The sequence below is a fragment of the Calonectris borealis genome, chromosome 3 (genome assembly GCF_964195595.1).
Source record: "Calonectris borealis chromosome 3, bCalBor7.hap1.2, whole genome shotgun sequence".
NCBI lineage: Eukaryota > Metazoa > Chordata > Aves > Procellariiformes > Procellariidae > Calonectris > Calonectris borealis.
Window position 1 is genome coordinate 119,088,927 of NC_134314.1, and position 20,323 is coordinate 119,109,249.

General features: G+C 41.8%; 1 long non-coding RNA gene across 2 annotated transcripts in view; it reads right to left on the reverse strand.

Moving 5' to 3' along the window:
- Positions 1-643: 643 nt before the first annotated feature.
- LOC142081470 (uncharacterized) overlaps positions 644-20,323 on the reverse strand; it is an 86,653-nt gene continuing 66,973 nt past the window's right edge. The window contains exons 3-5 of one of the 2 annotated variants that reach the window (XR_012673340.1): positions 1,828-1,972; positions 1,628-1,709; positions 644-687 (exon numbers count right to left, since the gene is read on the reverse strand). This is a non-coding gene — a long non-coding RNA (uncharacterized LOC142081470). Of the gene's footprint in view, positions 688-1,011; positions 1,973-20,323 lie in introns of those variants that run through there. The other variant, XR_012673339.1, reaches the window with a different exon arrangement.

Here is a 20,323-nt window from a genome sequence, read left to right on the forward strand (position 1 = left end):
ATTACTGCACTGTAATTGAGTTCATCAGGTTCCATAAGCATGCCCATACTTCTCCATTTCTGGATGATTTCCACTGGTGTTATGCAAAGGACACTACTGTCTACTGGGAGGTTGTCTGTGCTAACCCGAAGCACATTCTTTTCAATTGTTTGTTTCATCCTTGTTTGTAGCTTTTCAGCTCTCAGTAATGAGGACAGTGACCAGAGGGCTAGAACATACATACCTTTCATAAGGACAAAATGCGGGGCAATGTTAAGGTTTCCTCCTTTTTTTCCTTCTTCTCTTTTCTAAAGAAAACCTTTTATTCAACCCTGATGCCATAAAAGAAGGTGATGTCATAATTTATGATATTAAACTGGTTACTAAAATGTCATTACACAAGTGATGTTTTAATTGATGATGTTAAACTGGTTAGCAGGAAAGTGTCAAGTGTCACTTTCATGACATAAACTGCCAGTTATGATTATATAATATCAATTATTCTTTGGAAAACTGCATTAGATCAGTTAGTTCTGAACCAATGTAGTTGGGGCAGGTTCATATTTTTTTAAACGCTGTTCATCCAGTTCTCATTATTAGGAGTAAAATATACTTTGGATGCAGTTTAGACTTTTATAACTCTCCCCTTGAAACATAATACCTACCTTTCTCATTTGCCCTTTCAGCTGCCATCAGATCAACAGCGAGCTAAAAAGAAAGCAGTGAGATAAATTTTATAGCCTTAACTGAGCTTGCCTTGTTCTGCAATCTTACAGAAACCAAACTTTTGAGTTGAAGGTAGACAAAAATAACAGAACATAATTTTAATAGTAGGTTAAATATAGAACATTAAGATTTGCTGACAGGATGTTGGTTACTATGAGCCCTGCTTTGACGCTGGATCTCCTAAAGCTTTAGCGTCCAGCTGCTCTCCAAATTCCTCTAAACCTTATTCAGGCACAGAACCAAAAGAACATATTAATATCTGAAATGCATGTAGCCAGATCTTAAAAGCTTAATCCCTTCTAGGGATAGTTACAAGTAAAAGCAGCAAGTTTAGTTCATGTACACTCCCTGGGTCCAATAGGAGTAGGCTGATTCACCGCTGATGCTGACCTGATCTAGCAAGTTTATAACATTTCCCTACGTCAAAGCATTTTGTTCCTTGCTGTCAGTGCCACGTCTCTGGCTAAGTGGCAAAGGGATGCCCTGATAACAAGTTAGATGCAACATAACAGGGTGAGATTTTTATGGGAATTTCCCAGCTGAAATCTTATCTATTTTATAGGAGAACAGGTACATTCACATTAACAAGGGAGAAAGCAACAGCAGGACTATCTCCTGGTGAAGACTGTAAGATTTGCCTGAGTGTAAATAAAATGATTGCTCCCACAGAACAGAGCCAGTACCTACTGTAAAAATGGCAGAAAATTACAACAGAAGGATAAATGCTGTACATCCTTGCAACTACACTGACGCTGAGAAAGAGAGAGGACTCCAAAGCCAACAAAAGTTGGCTGCTAAGTAAGCCACACTGTTACCTTCCTGAACAACTTCGTGCTCAGACCAGTGTTGCTTTATAATGAAAGCTGTCTGTGGAGATGACTACAAGGGCGATACTTCTCTTCACTCCATTACCCGTACTAACTTTGATCAGCTCAGAAGCCGCACTTCATGGGAGAGGTCTCGGAGGTTTGATCAAAGGAGCTGTGGAAGGTCCCAGGGAGGAGCTGCAAAGAGCCAAGGGAGGAGTGCGCTAAGAAATACTCAGAAACACACACGTGATTTTCATTAAGCTTAATGGAGATGGTGGAAATTAATCTGCAGGGCAAGGCTTTGAAAACTTACCTCATGATTTCAGCCATGCAAAAAGAATCTGTTGTCTCCTTTTATGTCTCTTGTTCTCTACATGGTTTTGCAAGTAATGGATTTCGGTATTATCCCACTTCCCCCATCCTTCCAAAAAGCTTAATGATGATTACTGACCTGAGTTCTCAAAAAAAAAAAAAAAAAAAAAGAAAAGAAATAAAGGAAAAGAGAAAAAAGGAAAGACAGAGGTTAAGTATTCATAATTCACATGTACCACATGTTTCATTATCCACATATCTCTAGGTAGCATTCTACCTGACAGATTCTGGGGACATACAAATTCCACTAGATATCAGATCTTTAATGCAGATGGCCAAATAATGCCAGAATTTTGACAGTTTATCCCCTTAACCTGCTATGATGTCTCCTCTATCCCAGAGACATTCTGACTGGAGCCAGTAACTATTTTTCTCTTTTTCCTGATTGGCTATAATTTTTGAAAATATACTTTCAAGCCAGAGAAAGCTTGCATCAGGCAGACAAGCGATGCATCACATCAGTCTAATTTACATAGCAAGTCAGATAAAATCTAAGCGTTTAAGTGTGCACACTTGTTGACATGACAGAAGGTTGAAATCCTGCAAGACAGATGCCTCTTACAAGAAAGATGAGGATAAAAATTCTTTCAAATCCTTAGTAGGTCGAACCTGCCCGTCCATGTAGTTGTTGCATCGTGGAAACACATCCGCACGTAGTACCGATCAGTCTGCAACAAGGCTCCAGCTTACAAAAGCGAAATTCCTTCTAACATTTCATTGTAACTGAAAGAAGGCATCCAGACACTGGTGGGTTTTTTAAAAGTTATATCATAATTTATAATTGGTTGTTAATTAATGTCAGATCACAGTGGAATTCCTATGGAATTACAGAGTGGAGCCTCTTTAATTACCAGTTTATAATTATAAATCTCATTGGAATGAAAAACACAGGAACTGTAATAAATGATGATGATCTTGGAAGACTTCTTTGACTAATAAAATCTTCATGTATGCATCTTAAGGAATTTTAGAACAGTCGTCTTAATTTGGGGCAGAAAACATTTTCCATGATGCAGGATTCCCCTTCTTGCATTATGCAAAAACAAAGAGAAAAAAATCTTAAACGTTATTTCACAACTAGAGCAATTACATCTTGTGAAATGAAAAATACATCTCAGGTCTCTTAGCACTACATCTTGCAATCTGTGTACACCATAGATCACTAAGGTAAGACCTTTTCCACTGTTGCTCTGCAGTTTTGTCATTCCCTACTGATTTGCCCGCAAAAAGCCATGGAACTAGCCCCGGCTGCGAAAGATCCTCTATGCAATCCTACAGTAGAGACCTGCAGCTTACTGTTCAGGGTGTCATGATCTGTGCTATACTTGCATACAATCGAGGATGAGACGATTAGTACTGGGCATGTTCACTGTTAATTAAGTGTACCCACAGCAGTTCGTCCTATGTTCTGCCGCACACATTTGTACCTCCCTAAACACCCGTGGGCGGAGAGTTACACTGTAACAGCTTTACACCAGTACCCTACAGACCAAAAGCTGATGCAGTATGTATGTTGTTATGAATCTATTCCATCATCTTTTCCTCCTTTCAGTTTAACTTTGGGTTGGCTGAAATGAAAGTTGGGGTGCCCACCACGGGGAAGCAGCCCTATAAGAAGAGTTCCCAGTGCAGGAACTGCAAGACATACAAGAGGCAGGAGGAGGAGGAGGCAGCTGCCTCCCTGCCCCATCAGTGCCATCACAGCGTGGGACCCCAGCACAGATCTGCGCACACACATCCCCTGCTCTCGGCTAAAGTAATTCACAAGGAGTCCTTGGACCTTACCTCCAGAGCTTGGTTGGGATGAGGAGGAAGATACTGATTTGAATTCAATAATTGTTCTCATAATTGGCTTTACTTTGTTGGTCAGCAGCAGGTCCTGAGCCTCACCAGCTTGTTTATGTGTCCCAATAAGCCCAGTCACTTTCTCTCATTCTCCAGACTGCTAGTTACTGCTTTCAGCCATCCTCCTAAGACTTGTTTTTCCCCCTGAAGGACATGAGCAATTCATATGTTGAGCCCCTCCTCCACTGCTTTGAACAACATCGTTTTTCTCTGTTCCTTGTATTTTTCCCCGGTTCTCTCATAGTTCTGTTTCTCCGTGCCTTTGAGGCTGCAGCCCTGCACTTCTCCCCACGTCCCATGTACAGCTGTGGGAATCTGTAAACCTGCCAATTTGCACTTTGTAAAAACTTGTTGCAGATCTGATGGGTTTCATTCTGCGAGCCAAGAAACCCGGGCTTACAACATAATTGATACTAACAAATTGAGAGAGGAACTATGGCCCCTACCTAAAATAAAAGACAATCACAGTGAATTAAAGGCCATGGTATAAAGAACTGTGCAGAGGAACACTGGGAAATAAGAACAAATGTAATACAGGCTACAGTGGAGTTAAACCAGAGATGAATTTGACTAAATAAAACATAAGAAACCTATTTCCTGTACTAATTACTCCGCTTCTTAGAGAAGTGTAATGTTGGCATCAGCCTTCATACTAAACTGCACCACAAAACCCCAACACTTAACAGTGTTTTAGCCTACACATTAGGCAGGCATTTACCAATTCTTATTTTGCCTAGCTGTTGTTTATTCGCTGACAAATTTTCATTGCAGGTTTTATCAAGGGGAGAGATGCTCCTTGAATAGCAGAGTTGCTATTCAAGGGCTTTGAGAAGTAACCACACAATATTATTTGATTATCTGTTTGTTTTTCAATCCACTTTCCAAAAGTGTCCCTTTAGTAAATGCAGACCAGCAGCCTCAAAAGGGCAACTTCCCCACACAGACAGTGCTTCCCGTGGAGTACATACGTTACGGTCACTAACACAGGCACAAGGACAGCTCGTTTCTTCTCATTCATTTTGTCGGCAGAACAAAAACGACGGCACATTAGCAACAGACTTTCATATGGACACTGGAATTAATCAGACTCACGTTTGCCTTCCCTGAAATCACAGGGTCATGCGAAGGTGGGGAGAAGAATTTGCAGTTTTATCTTTGCGGGGCTGCATTCCTAATTCTGCCCGAGATAACGGAGTCCCAGCGCCTTGGATTGCTGATTATTACAATCACCAACAGACACACATACATATTCAGGGAAAGTGTTCGAACTCTCACATTTGTATTCATTTTACTTTGACTTGACTGGAATCATAAAAGGAATGTGTAAACGAGGAGAGCCTGTTGCTGAAATGAAGTTGAATTTTTTCCCCCCAGAAACTTGGGTTCATGACAGCTTTTTGTTGGGCAGGACATTAGCCTTTTGTAATTTATTGCTTTTAGATTAAATCTGGGGAAACTCAATATTGCAGTTGAATGATTAGAGCAATACCCCTCGGAGTAATAAATTTTCTTTGGTGCTGTGCATCTCCCGATCATGTTTCCCTTCTAATTACATTTACATAAATGATATTCTGCAAAATTAAATTAACATTCAAACCGTTACGCTGGCAAGGAGAGACAAAAATTAGTTACAAACTTACATCCCTAAAAAACCGAAATGACACCTCGTTCTTTCCACAAACTGAATCACAGCTATCCCCCAAAGTGTCTCACACACAACTGATTATTGTAGTTGGTTAATCACCAACCTAGACGCTCTGCTCCCCCTTTCGGAAGTTTATAGCGTAAGGTCCTGCTTTCCACAGGGTCTCATTAAATAGAAGCAATTGGTGACAATCCAAATTTGGTCAGCAAAGTGCTCTATTCAGACCTAGATTTGATTTCTATAGTTTTGGCCACAGCCCTTCCTCAGGGCTTCCCTGTCTTGGCTCCTGCGCACCATTCCTCTAGTACGGAGCCAGAAGGTGCTTGGCGGGGCTCCCTGTGAACTTAGACTCAGTGCTGCGCTAACGCCCTCCTGACCAGGCTGAAGAAAGATGTTCTCGCTCTTCATACATCCACTCCGTCACGCTGGCTGGTTAGCAGCGCCATGCTTTCCTGGGCTGTCCTCCAACTGACGCATGGACACAGGGTCTCACGGAGCACGTTTGCACTTGCCAAGAGGAGGGACCATTATCCTGATGAGAAAAAAAGAGTGCCAGCCTACTGCTGGCTCATGAAGCCAGTCCTCAAACAGCTTTTCCAAGATCTGAAGTTTAAATGGATTGTAATATGTAGCGGTGATTTGCCTAAGGTCACTAGTCTCCTGACTACTCAATCTATTTTCTCAGTGCTGTATGAGGAACGGTAGCTTTTGCAGAGAAAAATTGTTTCCTAAGACCTACTTGGAAAGGCATTATCTTTGTTGTCCAGCAGAGGATTTGCCCCTTCAGATACCCAACCCGCTGTAAAGACAGAGTACATCCATCTCCTCTCTACTCTCTTTTGCTTTTTGATGCCATTAAAAACCATCAAAATACTTACGCAAAGAAGACATGTCCTGTCCTGTCAGCATGAGGCACCGCTTGATTTTATTTGTTGGCCATGTGCTCACTGCACTGAAAATCACAGTATTTTCATTCAGGAATTTGATTACTGCACCTTGTCCTGCCCTCCCTTATAATAAAGAGCATATACTGCCACGTCTCTAGTGATACCAATTCTTATGCAAGTATACTCAATATTTACTATATGGCACATACGTATATGCATATATAGTCAGATCTGGAACTAAATCTGTGAGCTCTACTGCAAGTGTGTCTCTTTGAGTGTGAGTATACTGTGTGTAAATTGGGCATATTTCAATGGGGGAAAATACAGTATCCGGAGAAAAGAATTAAGGTAAAAATGTCAAAGCTGCTGATTAAATAAAGCCTGTGTATATATGATCCTACTTTTCAGTTTGAAAACAAAGTTTGCATTCAGTGATTGAATTTTCTTGTTGAAACACACTGACATTTGCATTTTAGCATATTTCAGTTTACTTGGCAAAGAGATTGCTGTTTTTTTTCCAAAAAAAGAACGCTGGGCAGCCTGGCAATTGTTCGAAAACCTAATTTAATTTTCCCTAAATTTCACAGTTTCTGTATTTCTATAGGTCCTACAATAAATACACCTAATTAGTTGTAGACATAACATTTAGAGACCGTATTTTCTCAAAGTGTTTGATTGCAGTGAGTCATCTACATGACAGTCCTCTTTCCAGGACTGCATTTCATTCCTGTTCCCCTCACCCTGGTAAACGTCACGTGCCAAACACTCTAGAATTTCTGTTAAATAAGCTCGTCTCACAGCGTTATGGCCCAGGCCCATTCAGAGCCATAATTGAATTCTTTGGCACACAAATCGCTTGGAAAGACCAGGCCGATTTATATGTTTAGGACCATATGACAAACATCTGTTTCACTGCAAGGAATGCTAGGGTATAACCACAGGTACCGAACACAAATCACGTAGGAAATCTTGGTGCGGGTTCATTAACCGCGGCTCCTGGAAAGGACATGAGACCCAAATTTCCATTTAATGGAACAGACTCTTAGCCCATGCAAGACTATGATGAACTTCCAGTGAAATCTAGGAGTCAATGAAAATTCAGAGCGGTCAAGGAGATGGGGCACATAACAGCATCAGACCAGCAGGTACATTTGCAACAACAACGTTATACAACAAAATTCTATAAACCTTTCCTTCCTCAAGGACTCCAAACTATAGCTCTAGAAGACAGAACAATATAACGAAAATGTCATAACTAACTTCCACTGCTAGCATTAATCTTTAATTGACTTTATTTCATCAGTCTCTTGTATTATTCCCATTATCATTGCCATGGTATTTTTTTCCCCGTATTTAAAAAACAGCATAGCTTCAAGACACGTATCAGCGAAGCACAACAAATATATGTCTGAGAGAGCACTCAGATGGGAGAATTCTTATGATTAAGAAAAGCAGTAAAGAGAATATGTGAGGCTTCAGCAACGTTATCAAGAATTCATGACTACACACAGGTAGCGATTCAGACGGCTGAGGCTATCAGACTCCAGGCGCATTGGAGAGGGCCTGCGAATAAGCCAAGACCATCTGCCATCCACAGAGAGAAAAAATACATCTATCTAGAAGCAGGGTTCTTTACAAGCTTTCTGAAAAAGCTCCAAGGTGGGGTCCAAGCATTTTGAAAGGTTGTGTAAAGCACAGATACCTTATTTAGCTCCCGATCCAGGAGATACCATAGCTCTGAGGAACAAAGAAATACAAATTTGTCAAAAGGTATCGCAATGATACTTCCTGCTCTTCAGGATAGTTGGAAAATTGTGATTGTATTTTCTCTCTCAGGAATACCATGAAGAAGAGGAGATTCAAAATTGCATTTGTAGACTATCAAGAACAACCAGAATGATTACGAGCTAATTTTACCGTAAAGGTCAGGTTAATCTCTGCATATCAGAGATTATATTAATAAACACTCTTGACCACTTCAGTACCTCTCTCATTTACCAACCCCTCGGCACCTGCTTTGAGCAAGAACACAACCGCCCAGGGAACGGGATGGGTGAGGATTGGCTGCATTTTGGGCTGCTCTTCTCAGGTAGTAGGTTTTTTTCCCCTCTCGCAGTGCAATCCGCAGGGACTGCCGAGGGCAGGCTACTGTAGCTGCGAGAAGGGCACCACTGCATGCACAAGGCATGGCAGCAATTAGGAGGAATTGGAGCTCGCTCTCACAGCTCCCATGTTTCTCCACTTCTGCATTTTGAACTGCCTGATTTTTGTTGTTGTTGATGGTGTTTGAAGATTAAATGTTATGTGCAGCAACAGATGTTAGTGATCTCATTCAGAGCTGAATACCTTTTTACACATGGTTTGGTTGTGCACCGGGGGCCAAGAACTTTGGCTGTAGATAAGCAAAATCAAAATCTGTTTTAACTGGCATATTGAGTCCATTGTCTATAAACATTCACATTATGAGAATGAGATCAAATCTGCCAAGGGACATTATTACGTCGTGAAATATATTTGCCCATCACAAAAAAATGACTGGAAAAGAGTGGAAAAGTGGTGATTATTGAGCTATGTACCAGTGGCCTAAATCTGCTCAAAAGCTCCGCTAATTGCAAGCAAGGGAATAGAGAGAGAGAGTCACAAACGTACGTATAGAAAACATGCAAGAAAGAGGAGGCAAGGACATTCTTCAAGGAACAAAGCAAGGAAATACTAGAGCTTGGCAGCTTCCGCCTGGCTTTGATTGGATGGGTGGCAGCTATTAAAGGACAGTGCCAAAAAGAATAGTGCTAGGCTGGATGGGATTTTCCTAGGAATATGAAAAACAACAGGCCAGGAAACAGAAAAAAAAAAATCCAAACGCTACTGGGGTGCTGCGATATTGATCCATTTTTTTTAAGCAGTCACAGACTCTTAATGTAAATACCTGCGGATCCTATCAGAAGAGAATCACCAGGAAAATGTCCCAGGAGCTGTTGTTAGAACTAATGTATTTAAGGATTTATATTACTATTGTTAGCAACACGGGAGCTGTGTCCTCTTTGGAACAGTGAAGGAAGCAGTTTGAGAAGGAAATGTAGGGTTTCAAGGCATGAAGATGCAACGTTTGCAAGAAACTGCTTTTGATAGTTTAAAAACTGGAATCAATTGATAAGAAAAGGGCTGCAAGTATCTGACTTGACTCAGGGGAAATCCTGGGGAATCTCATGCACCTTTGCAGACTGTATTCAGACTGTAAGAGAAATACATTTCTCAAAGAAGCAAAGACAAGAAGTAAAAATGGTATTAAACAGTATCATAGAAAAAAACAAGGGAAAAGCACACAACAGCATTAGGCTTTCAGAACAATCTAGTGCACTCAAAGTAATTTCCTACAGATTTGTCAGCCTTAGTTCATGTCTACAGGTGTGTTTCTCCCCTTCCATTGCTCCACTCACTTTTAGACAACACGTGAGCTCTGCAAATGTGTGAAGAAAACAAGGAATAATTATCATCAGTCATAGTTTGAGGTATCTTATCTATTTAGCAGTAAGTCATCCTAGTGGTCCAGAGGCTCCATCAGGTGCCTTTCTACTGAATTCAGTGAGCTAACAAAAAAGATATCCAAAACAAATCCATGTCTCTTCTCTTCTAACAGAACAAGAGAAAGATGACGCTCTCTGCTCCCCAAAACCAACCACAAAAGCCACCCAAACCTCAAACGCACCTTTATATTCACTAAAAGATGGGGATTTCCTTCCAGACCCCTGTCCCAAAGGGGCAGGGGCTCTGCTGAGTCCATGAGGTAGAACACAGTGTCTCCATAAATGCCCCAGCTATTTGCTCAGCCTCAGATGTGCATCAGCATGAACTGATTGCTGAGCAGGGTAAAGAAAATGTTTTTCTCAGAGGTCTGTTGACAGGGACCTGGCAGATATGAGTAGGTATCATGGAGAGAGTCCCATTGACTTCAAGATTCATTAAACACAGTCAGTGGTGTCAGAACCCAGCTCTTCTTATAGAGGTGAAGGAGGTTTAATGGCACAGTGCCGGAGAAGCCCTTTTGTGTCTCTTTGGTGTGGAGCACGGTGTTATTCTCAGAATCAGAAACCTGTTCTTTGGCTAGAATAAAAACATTTGATTGAGTTTTGCTGTGAAAACATTGCGATTTGCTGTACTGTCCATGATTAATGTTGGTCTTTCAAAAGATTGTTTTCCTTTGTGCTACGTAAATAAAGCTTCTTCCCAGTGTTGTTGAAATGCTGGCTTTCATTATGCATGGCAAAGGAGAGGCTGATGATGCTTTATGATCTTTAGCAAGCACCACAGACATTTCTGGAACACGAAATCAAAAATAAGAGCAAGTAGCATTAAAATGTTTTTTGAGCTAATTTCTCTAACCAGAACATGAAAGTTCTTTTTCATTTAGTGTATGTGAGCAGTGTTCAAAGCAAAATAAAAATCATTCTGAAACTGAGTCTCTATTTTTCTGGAATGGAGTCAGAGTGCTGGAATAGAGTCAAAGTAAAATCTTTTTATGACAACTGAATTTGAGTATTGGATTTCTTATTTGATGTGACATCTCATCACAAGATCCTCCAGGCACTGTGCATGGATCACCTCTAAAATATAAACATCCTAATATTATACTTCTTCTGTTTCTCTGTGGTAGTAATAATTCACTTTCACGTCAACTTCTTGGAAGGAAAAGCCAGAAGTGTCCACAACTTTTTATACCATATACATCTCTTAAATAAAGGCGATCACGAAGACTCTTTCTCTCCCACTGGTAACTACATCACGTAGCAGTGGCAATGACACTGGCTTTCACAGAAAGGGATTTTGAACAAAGTCTGGGAAAAGGGACAGTTCTTCAGGCAGAGTGGGGCTGCATGCCTGTGTTGGCTCCTGTCAAATTTTGCCAGTCATATCATCAGCTGATGATATGTTTCTGACTGGTGAACTTCTTTGAACATGATTTAATAGCTGAATCAAAGCATGAAAAATTCTCAAGATCAGCTAAACCTTGGCAGACCTTCAGGACTGTGGATCACAATTTGGAAACTACCGATTTAATCCATCTTCCATCATGATGGCTAACAACTGGTTGTACCTCATCCCTAAGTGGCCTAATGAACTAGGTTTGGGCCATGTGAGAGGTGAGTAGTATCGAGATCTTACTATTTACTGAATAGCAGTGTGATGCATATGATTTAGACAACATCAAAAAAAGTGTCTCATTTTGAGGAGATCAAAAGGCACAGTGCCTTCCAGAAAAGAAAAATGGTTATATCAAAATAGAAGGAAGCATCCTCAAGTTTCTGTTTGTTATTAGCCTGAGAGTTTGATTGAACATGGAGATACTTCTGCACTAAAGTAATGTTTATTTTTAACAGGAGGTTAAAGCTGAAATGCCAACATAGCCTTGTTTGCTGTAGAAATGTGGCAACTTAGGGGTATGCAAGTTATGCACATCCAGGCACCCAGAGACTGAAAATCAACCTATCATTCAAGAAAGATCTTCCTATTTCATACCAGTACAAGTCAACCATATTCTCCTGACCATCCAGGACCTTCCCAGGCCCAATTACTATGCCTCTGATCCTTTCTACATTGCCCTCTACCCTCTCCAATACACAAGTACTAACTCACAAACTATTTCTCACAACATTTTATTTCTTCTTTGCTGCACCCTACCTAGGAAAACATTTTATGAACTGATCTCCCAGGCATCTATTTTGTCATGTCTTCAAATCCCCAGCAAAATTATTTTTTAAAAGATTGTGAATTCTTTGAAACGGAAAACATTTGCATGATCAAATGAAAAAAAAAAGCCAAAATTTAGCGGACTCTTCACAACGGACCTCCTTGACTTTTCAGAAACTCTTGTCATGAAGAATATAACCTGCCTGCTTTCCTGTTTCACACATCTCCCAGCAGTGAGCTGCTGCTTAAGGCAGAGAACACAGTACTGTAACTAATCTGAAATGAAGGAAAACATTTAACCTACAGTCCCTCATATTCAGAACAAATAACTGTCTCCGTGTCCCTTGCGCATGTTTGATGGAGTCAGAAACAGGTTATTAATGAAGAGTAACTCCATAAAAATGAACTCGCTCCAATCAGTCTTCTGGCACTACAACATCAAGGGGAGATGCCCGTCAAGCAGCTAATATTAAACCTGTAAATCTTTACCTATTTAGGATGCTTTAATCATTTCCTATGAATTAATACCATAAAATGTGATTTATAGCTTAAGGAGGAAGGTCCTTATAACCATTAATACACAAATTCAATCAACAGACATTTGGAAATTACAGATTCACTGGAGCTGTGTGTTGCTCAATAGAAAACCAATCCTGCCCCCTTCTCTGCAGAGAAAGTGGGGCTTCAAATGGTGGTATTGGTGCAGTTTCATCAGCGCTGCGTTCCAGGAAACCTCCTTACATAGGCTTTCTTCAACAGATGGTCTTCTTAATTTGATACAAGGTACAAGATTTATAGACAATCCTCAGCAACATGGGAAGTGCTTAAGGTGTCAGATGAAGCAATAAACAAATGGGAGAACAGTGGTCTCTTAGCAAACAAATTCTCTAACCTTTCAAGGATTGCTATGACTCTGCTGGTCCTACACATATATCTGAGAGAAAATATAAAATTATTTAGGGTGTTATTTTTAACATGGAAAAGTTATTTTAATTTGTATCTAGTTTTGCTGCAAATTATTAATGGCAGTCAACAAGGTCATGTAAGCATAAAATCCCAGATATGTCGAGCTTATCAGAAACAGAAGTCTGCATGCGGTCTATCTACCACAGTACACCTAGAGATGGCCCGGCTGCTTCCTCCTAAGCAATCCTACCTCTCAGCCTCTAATATTTTCTTGTGACTCTCTTGTCACCACTGTGTACCAAACATGGCCAAAACCAGGGACATTTGTTCCACATTTCCTCCCCTCTGTGACCACAGGTAACTCTGCCAAGTGCCCATCACTTGGTCTCATCTATTCCTGGCTATCGTCTATTTTTCTCCTTCCTTTGCCCCATACGTTCTCCAGGTTAATTCATCTGCTGGTCCTGCCTCTGTGTCACCCGTTCTAATGCCCTTTTTTCTCTCTGGCATCCCTGCAGGTTCATACACACTGTATCCCTTAAGTATATACAAAGGACCAATTTCATCCTTTTCAAATTTAAGCATTTGCTTGAGGTGCCAAAAATAGAAAATGAGTTGCCCTTTGCTTCCTTTATCATCCATGAAGAGACACAGTATGTTGACAGGCTGACTCGGGTTTTAGCTGAGCAGAATTGCTCTTTGGAGATACCTCCTGGTTTCTACTGACAAGAGAAAGCTTAGGGTTACTGGCTTTCTAATGCATCACTAAAGTGCTTACAGGGGATGGATCCAGGACAAAGTATAGACATTTTTCCAATCCCTGATTTGTGATTCTTCCTCTCTCAATCTCTGTTTCTTTTTTCAAGATGCAAGTTGCTTTGCCTTTTCTGTTTTACATGGGCAATCTTATTTTAACTAAAAAGAAAGCTTGAGCCACCAGTTCAAGACGAGTTTTTGTAACACAGGTCTCCAGTGTAGAGAGAAGGCAGGTGACACGCTCTTTATATATTATTGTAAAGTTTTCCAAACAACTTTTTAACCTTTGACTGTTCCCAAAGCCAAACTACCCTACTAGTACAGACTGATATTTATATTTTTATGGAGAGAAGGGAAAAAAGTAGAAATTGGAACCGTGAGTATTCATTCAGCAGCTGAGAGCAAGAGGTTTTCAGAGAGCTAGAAACTGTTGCAGAGAAGGACAGCTAAGCTTTTGCCTCAGGGCATTTAAAACTTCCCCTTCTCCGTCTCTATCTTTTCCCTTCTTCCCTGATCCCTCCTCCTGCATATGTCTGCTAAAGATCTCAGACTGAGGAATAGAACTGGGAGGAAGCCAATCTCCAATTCATCTTGGGATCTTAAGAGTTTGATTTAATTTTCCATACGGCCTGACTGCTTCTTTAGTAATGATGTACATCCTGGCTAGCCTGACAAAAGCAGCGCTGGTTTTCCTGTAGAGCACCAGCGTGATGGAGTTTCATAGGCAACCTGATACATTTGCTACTGGTCCAAGTGCAGCAGCACTTAGCATCCAGCTTTGTTATAGACAACATGCCAAAATGTCCATTAATTTCAGTGGTACCACACTAGGCCCATGGAAACAAGATGGAAAAGATAAAAGTCAGGGAATGTGATACAAGTGGGAAGACAGAGCGGACAGCATGTTTTGAGAGAGGATGGAGAAGAAGAAACACGCAGTAAGAAGGATGGGTAGCTGCAGAGAAAGGACAGTTATTACAGGAAGAGCAACAGACACCGTCTTGAAAGGAATGCAAGGAAATTTTATAGTTCTTGTTCAGAAATATCTTCTTCTCCTTACTAGAAGGGTTATGATTGATGATTCATTTTTTAAAAATGAAACATTTAGCTCAGAGTGGTTTTGGAGGGTTTGAAAGGAAAGAACAGCTGTCTATGGCAGGAGGAGCTGGTTGGATGGATCAGACTACAAGTTCAGCTGCTTTTGTTCTCAATACCTACAAAACCTTTTAAACAAGAACCTTTCTGACATAGAGAGATGTAAAGGAGGAGAAAAACGCATACAAAGAAATGGAAAAAAGGAAATATATAACAAGGGCCTTGGCTGTTCTCTTTATTTAATGTCATGGGACTATGAATTTTCTTCATTCTCCCTGAATGAAGTCTCTAACTATGTATCTTTGGCAGCTGACACAGCAGCAATAGCTCCAGTTTGATCACTGTGAACATTGCATTGGCTGCACTTTCAAATCATCTCAGCACCCAGCAGCTACCGATTTTGTTGCCAAATAGGAGACACACACACTTTCCCACCTGTATCCTAATAACAGAGATTATGCTGGAAAATACCGTCACAACAAGAATGGCTTTACTTGGCAGAAACAAGATGAACCCATGTTTGTTGAGCACATCTCACCTTATGTCTGAAGTGGTCAATCTATGATGAAGGTCCAACTTACAGACTGTAGAACACTTGAATGAGTCAGTCATTTAAATGCAGTATTGCAGTCCAAATACTTTTTTACTGAATATTATTATAATTTAGGAGTGCACAAGGACATGAGAACTGTTAGTAGGGCAGTGATTTCTGGAGAGAAAATATCTGACAGTCAGGTAAATATTCACCTCAATCTAGATTAAAACCAGCAGAACCTGCACTATTGAACTCCATCTTCCACACTGCCACCCTCGACACACACATTTATACACCTTTGTTCTGTACTCTTCAAAAGTGGACAAGCACAATTTGCTGTAGGAAATTGAAAATGTAAGCTCTTGGCTAATGTCAGAAAACAAAACAAAACAAAAGAAAAGAAACCAATTTGCTTGCCCATCAAAAATACAGTATTGCATTTAACGGAGACCACATAGTTGCAGTGGGAAACACACTATACTCACTTAAGATCCAGTTCATTAAATATTCCTTATATTCTTGGTATAAGAAAGAACAGACCACATGTGTGGGGGAGCGTAATTTCCTGGAGGCAACATTTTATCTTTGATTTCCATTAGGTCTTTCATGAACACACCACTCAATCCCCTCTGCCGAACTGCCCCTGCTGTGCCAGTGATCATATAGTATGTAATGTCAAGTCTGTCTTCGTCAGGACTGGGATCAATTAGAAGGCCCAATATTCAAATTATGGGCTCGACTCCCAAAGCGTTGCCGCACTTATTCCCCAAGAACAACAGAAGTATGTCAAATTGTTCCACTGCACATGGTTTTCGGACTGCATTTTGCATTATGTTTTCACACTAACCCAAACCAAATTTGTACCCACCGCTTCGCACGCCCAGGAGGGCTTCGGGCAGGAGCACCGCAGGCCTGGATTCACCCGATCTCACTGGTGGCATCTCGGTTAGGGGATGACTCACCCAGGCTCCATAATTAACAATGGGCTACAACCTCTTTAGGAGATGATTCACCCCATAGGTGGGCTGAAAAACTGCCTAAATATGCTCCTTTCTCTCTGGTAACTGTAAAAGATTGTCTTTGTTGACTGGGCTATTAATTTACTGAGGTGGGATTAACCTGCAACACAGTCACAGGTTGTGTAGGGAGAGGCATGTGGAATCAGCGTGTAGAAATCCCATCGTGGGAGCAGCCATCGGTTCAGCGATATCCCCAAAACGGGGATTAGAAAAAAAAATAAAAATGAGGGGCACAAAGTTCACAAGCTGCTCCTGAAATCTCCAGCCCCAGGGAAGAAGACAGTAAAAGTTTATGAATATAAACAGGGACTTTACGGGAACTTGACAAAACCCATACTTTTATAGTTATTTGCACATAATTGCCCGTCACATAATTCACTGCAGAAGAGAGATTCCCTTTGATTCCAGTCAGAACTGGCGTGAGCCCAGGCTTTTCTGCACAGGGAAGGAACCAAACCCAGAACCACTTTAATCTGGTCTGGGGAGCGAAGGGAAGTCCTACCACTCCATCACACTGCGAGTTGGATTTAACCAGCTCCTTGTAACTCTGCTTTAGCTATGATTTGTAACGGAGACTGACTTTATTCCTACTTGTTCTCTCCAACAAATAAGCTTTCAGTTTACGTCCTTTCACTGGCTCCCTCTCTCTGACCTGAAACCAGTCTCCTGATTAACAAGATACGGAAAGTTTTAGGAATAGGGCCAAACTGGGGGGGAGATTTTTCTTTTTGGCTCTTTTCAACTTGCATAGGGCTGTATTATGGAAGGCTGTCTTGCTAGTCAGAGCAAGAAAACCTCGCAAACATTACTGCAGAGTTTCATCAAAACTAAAAGACTGTGCAGAATTCTTTTGTCGACCGAAAATATGCATCAGTAACCCCAATTCATTCACCCTGAACAAAATAGCTACAAACATTCATTTTGCCAATATACAGGCCTTAAGAAATGTGTAATTTCACAGCAGCAAACAGAACATTTATATTGCGAACGTTAACCTAACTTCTAAGCTCCTGTAGGAAACTCTAAAATTGTTTAGCAAGAAGGGCTTTCTAAGCTGAGAATCAAGCTGTGAGAAAGAATAAAAAAAGAGCATTCATTTAAACATTTTCAGAAGCCCCTAAAAATGCCGTTTTCACACAGTAAATCCGCTGCACTTGAATGTCTGCTGGCTTTCTGAAAGGAATGCTCTTCACTGGGATGCAGCCTGCTGTGGTCAAGTATGATGGAAATAAAAGTGTTGCTAATGGTGATTGAAAAGGATTCCCACTGCTGCTGGCCAGTGTTGGTTTTAGATGGGCCAACTCTGTCGAACGGAGAGCAACGGGAGACAGTAAACTTTCTCTAAGGCTCTCTAAACTTTGAGTCACCTCTGCTTCCCTTCCTTTTAACACTAGCCTGTCCCGTTGTTTCTCCACAGAGCTTTATATTAACTCAGTCTGGACTAGACTTTCACTGGAAATGTAAAGATGCAGATTTTCACACAAACGGAGCGACACAAAAAAAGAAACGAACCATGGGAATGAGCATTAGCATAGCGGCAAGTCAACAAGCCCAAAATACTTCTACGTCGTGGGTTAGCCCAAGAAACAAAGTCATTACTCAAGGGCAAATATCCAGCCATCCACTTTAACTGTGATACTTTATATTGACAACAACTATTGGGAGCAGGGCTCGGTTGTGTCAGGCATCTTGCTCATCTAAGAAAAATGAGCTTTGCGCAGGCACACAGAAACTTTGCTCAGACAGTAAGCGGCAACCCTAGGGGCAGTCAGCAAGGCTGAGGCGGGGAATTTGGGAAAATGGGTATTCGGGAATCCCCGACTGATGCATTAAGCACAAGACATACCTCTCCTCTTCAGCAGGATCTGACTTCTTTTAACGGCTTTTCTGCCTCGCATACTACAGGATCAGCACAGCTCCGCTGCAAATTTCCAGTAGTGGCTGATAGTTTCACTGGGCGACGTCTCTCCTTATAGCTGACTAATTACATTGCCTTGAGACTTCGGAAGTATCCTGTACCTTCAGGTTCACAGGGAACTTGGTAATCAAGGCCCTTGGCCACATTGAAAGAAAATCAATTAAGGACATTAAGGAGGAGAAAAAATCAGAAAGAATTAAGGAAAACCTGTCTTTCCTGTGAGTGGACTTCAGCTGCCTGAGCACTAAAAGAGCAGGTATCTCCTGGGCATTGCAATAGTGATGATGCTAAGGACATGTGGGGTCCTCCTTGGAAAACCTCCATCCTTTGCTTGGATGTACGCGTGTCCCCCCAGACCTCATGGGTCTCTCCTCCCTGGCTGCAACCAGAGAGCTTGTACAGCTGCATGGCTGAGGAACCTGAGCTAGCTGAAAACCAACCTGACAAAATACAATAACAGGTTACTTGGGCTGGGGCGATGGTTGCCTCAGCCAAGATGGTTGTCCAATAGCACAACTTCTGGTGTTTAAGTAAGTGTATCAACCTAGAGCGTCTGAGGTGGGAAGAGCAGGGTGTAAAATGGGGGGCAGTAGTAGGTTACAGACTTTGTCCCAGATGCCCGATTTCTGCCCGAGTTGCACAGCAAGGCCGACATGCTTTTTATGATCCACCCCAGCACAAACCATGGACCCACCAGCATCTGCTGATGGACATCATCTCCTTTGTGCTGTGTTTACTCACTCCATATGCCTCAACAGGGGGCATAAAGGAGAAGATGAACCAGAACTTAAATGTACTTTTAAAGCAGATTTTGATGGCTGCAAAATACTTTCAATTCACTATATACAATCCCCGCAACAAAGCTGGCCCTTCTTAGGCTATTTTTAGTATATTAAGAGCATATCAAGGTCTAGGACACAATCTCACATGGTACAATGCAAGTAGTAATTGGTCCCTCTTCACACTGCTTTTTTTTGATCAGTCTAGCTTAGCCTTCTTCAGCAAAATGCCAAGGTGTGGATCAAAGACTCTAGAGAGCGCTCACTTTCAGGCCCCAAAATACACACAGATGTGCAGCAATTCTTGATGTGGTTTTTTTTTTCCCCACCCCCTCACAGGTATCTATTGCAAGTAATCATTTTGTGCTACCCTTAACATACACTTATCGTTACATCAATGACAACAACTCTTGCACCTCATAGATATTCATTCACCTAATCCCAATCTCTGGCAAACTCCATTAGACAGCTGGGAGGGTAGCTAGCTCTCGGTCGTTCTGTGCTAACCGGGAGTGCACCCAGCCTGTTGTCTCTACCTGTGGAGGCTGGCTGGGCCGCTGGGAAGTTGAATGTGCCAACAACTGGTTCACCAAGAAATAGGTAAACTGGCCAGAAGGCAGAAGCCTAGAAGCTACGGTGAAACTCTCATTTTGCACGCAGAAGTATGAGTGTGCAGGCACTGTGCAAGGAAAGCACGCAGGACTGGTTGGAGTAAAGTCTTTTGCTCTTGATCTAAAAGCAAGGTATCTCTTCAGCAGGTTCACAGCCCTCCCTTCTACATCCAGTCACCAACACACTTCCCAACTTGCTCATGGGAATCCTGACACTAAGCAAAGCACCTCACAAATAACTAAAGTGGGGATGCACTGGACACGTATTCGCTGAATAGAGAGAGCAGCCCTCAGCCTGGCTCCCAGGGAGGCCCACAGGTCAGAGAGACAACAGGCCTGTGGGCACAGGCTTAGGTGCGGCTGCAACACACCCTCCAAAATATGTTCAAATGTCAACTGTGAGAATTGCCGAAAAATATCCCGAAAGGGCAAACAATGCAGTTCTCCCAGTCGGGGCAGGGCCTGCCGCACCTAGACAGCTCTCTGCACCGAGCATGCCGCTGGCCTACACGGTCGTGGCGGGCGGGAAGGAGAACATGCGATCTGCTATTGCAAATGCGCAAGTACTCAGGGTGACCCCGATGACCGCTGTTTCTGAATGGCCATAAACCATCAGCCAAGATGTTTTTCTGGTTTTTTTCCCCCTCCGTAAATCACAGGGTAAGGAAATGAAATAAAGAAGGAAAAGCAGCTGGGAAGAGCATGTAAGAAGCTGTGGCATCAAAAGCCCTGGCTTTTCTGTCTTGCTACATCTTC